Below are 2,985 nucleotides of genomic sequence, written 5' to 3' on the forward strand. Positions count from 1 at the left end.
CAGCCTCCTTCTTGGTGACAGGGGACAAGGCAGGGCTACGCTACACAGGGTGTCAAAGGAATGCTTCAAAACTATCCTGTCAGGAAACCACCAAGACTGAGAGTGCTAGAACCCAGTTCTACATGTCTCTCAAAATCAATTCGCCCCTTCCAGCCGAACCTCTGCAGTCGGCTCTCTCCATGTGCACGCGTGGTCTTGTCGCAGCCCTTCCATTGAGGAGGCGCGTTGTGCTAGACGATGGACTGGACACAGCCTCTTCCTTAGAGCACACAGACACTGGTCCACACGGTAAGAGCCCAGCAGGACCCTCACTGCACCCTTGGGCGGCCAGAGCCTCCCACACCGCATAGAATTCTGGGAACAGCAGAACTCTCTTAAGAGAACGCCTTCAAAAGTGTGTGCATTAACACAGAAAAAGCTTACGTGCACCTTTCATTGGGCTAAATACTCAACGTCTCAAAACTGCTTTGTCTGGATTTTGTCTCTGAAAACATTTAAAATTTAAATATACCTATAATTACGGCAGATAAATTTCCTTTTCAAAACAAGGTAAGTTCTTAACGTAATAATTTTTCTAGTGGGCAACTTCACTTTTAGCAGCAATATTAAATAAAATACAAATGAAATCCTCATACAATTAATCACAGGAACACAAGAAGAGTACCCATGTCTACCAGTCCTTTTGCTTAGGGTGTGATTTGCCTTGAATTTAGCTTGCAAATTTAAAACTCAACTGTACTAAAAGGTGACAGTACATTTTTTGCTATTCCTGTTCTTACAAAAGAAAGGAAAAAAAAAAATGCTTCCCAATAGTAGATCCAAGAGCTGATTTGGGAAATGATAACTACAAATCATCTCTACCTGGGCGATGGGCACAGGCCACAGGGGTGTCCCCTGGCTTCCCTGCTCCTTTGGGCCATAGTGGTTTCCATTCAAAAATCACCATCTCAAGGAAGTGTAACTTTCAGTGAGTTCCAGGTCCACAAAAATGGTATGTCAGAATCTTCCCTTTGTCTTCCTTTTCTCTTTGCAAGTAGAATGCTAGCACAGTCCTCCTGAATATTCGTCTTCCTCCTCTTCGGGGGCCGTGGTGCCACCACCTGGCTTGGCCTGGGACGCTGCTGGTGACATCTTCTTGACCCCTCCCCCTGGGACCACCAAGCTCAGGCCCAGTTTGGCATGGCCATTGTCCATGTACTTGAAGAGCGGCGAGTTGCAGACCTCCGACACCTGGTCCTGGTCCTGCTGGTCGTAGGCTTCGAGAAGCCGCTCAAGCACGGTGCAGTCTTCGCTGCCAAGGAAGATGCTGTAGCTCTCCCGGACATACCTCTCAGCAACCGCGTAGTCATTTCTGTGCAGGTGAACTAGGACCTGGACGATGGTTTTCTTATAACAGGTTGGGTAATTCTCGATTTCCTTATAAATATTTTGTTCCTTCTGAATAGAGTGCTGCCTCATCAAACCTGCATCCTTGAACCAACAGCCGTGAGGCTTTCCCCAGCAATTCAACGTCCTGCCACAGGCGCTCCTCGTTTTCAAACACATTAGCTGTCTGTTGGTATAACTGTATAGCCTTTTCAGGATCTACATTTTCTATAAGCTTCCCAGCGCGCTCCAGGGCCGTGGCGGCGGTGTCAGGGGTACCGTTCTCCAGGTACATCGTGCTGGCCTTCTCGATCAGCTGGACAGCCTCCGGCAGCCTCTGCATCTCCTTCAGCATCATGCCAGCTTGCTCATAGGCTCTGCTTTTCTGTACTCCTAAGCAGCACTGTCATTGTCTGGCTTCCACTTTAAAACCAGTTTTGAGGTATTTCTCTGCCTTGGCCAGGTGCTCCAGCTCCTCGTTTATTTTCTGGGCCGCCATCTCCCGCTGCAGTCCCTGAGGCGGGCGAGAGGGACGCTGCTCCACGCCTGGCAGCAGCGACCAGACGCCGCGGAGGACGCCAGGACTAGCGCGGAGATGGCGCAGAGGATCGGGTTGAACTATTTGAAAAAAAAAAAAAAATTCTGGAAGAAATATAGTCTCTTTAATAAATGGTCCTGGGAAAATTGACTTTCCTTATTCCAAAGATTAGAACTAGATTCATGTGTATCACTATACACTAACCTAAAGGCAAAGTGGATACAATATTTAAATATTAAAACAGAAATAATAAATACACTGGAAGAGAAATCAGATAGAAATCTTCAAGCTATAGGTGTGGAGGATTGCCAACTGGTGGTCAACTTGTAACACCAGCTAAATCAAATCAGCACGGTATTGGGAGTGGGAAGCCCAGCTGAGGATTGTTGCTGGCATTAGAAGAGGCAGAGCTGGGGAATAAGGAGGAAAGCTGTCAGGGACGCTGTTTGGAGAAGGTGTATATAGATAGTTTCTCTTAGTTACTGATAAAAAAAGTTTTGTGCTAGTATTTTTTGGATGATATTTCATGCATATATCATGTACACTGAACAATCACTATGGGTATAACAATCCATAATGTATTAATCATTGTTACTTTCCTACTTTCTTGTTTTGAAATTCTGAAATTTTTGTTTAAAACTTAGAAAATGCTTTTGTGCTATTGCGCCCTTAGTAACCTAGGATAATACCTTCACGCAGTGCTTACAGTGTACTCAACAACTGAAGTAACCTGGAGATAATTTAAAGTTCATGAGACCATATGCATAGGCTTTGTGCAATGTTACCTCACATTTACAAGATATACACTGACTTCAGAATGGCACGGGGGGGTATTGGCTGCTCACAAGCTTTCCCCTTACTTTTGAAAACAATGTTCTAATGAATAGAACTAAATATAATTGTTTACTGTGTAATAAAGTTAATCGATATTTTAGTAATATACAATGTTCTCAATTCCTCAATGAAATATAAATAATTATTATGTATATAGTTATTTTTCACACAATATCAATATTTAAGCTTTACTTGATAAGCATATACTGAATCTAGAGTTTCTACAATCATGAATTAAAGAAAAATAC

At 43.8% G+C, this 2,985-nt stretch overlaps 1 pseudogene; it reads right to left on the reverse strand.

Moving 5' to 3' along the window:
• Nucleotides 1-708: 708 nt before the first annotated feature.
• Nucleotides 709-1,963, reverse strand: LOC101588009 (annotated as a pseudogene).
• Between the last annotated feature and the right edge of the window lie 1,022 nt (nucleotides 1,964-2,985).

The sequence above is a fragment of the Octodon degus genome, unplaced genomic scaffold (assembly GCF_000260255.1).
Source record: "Octodon degus isolate 3935 unplaced genomic scaffold, OctDeg1.0 scaffold00006, whole genome shotgun sequence".
Classification (NCBI taxonomy): domain Eukaryota; kingdom Metazoa; phylum Chordata; class Mammalia; order Rodentia; family Octodontidae; genus Octodon; species Octodon degus.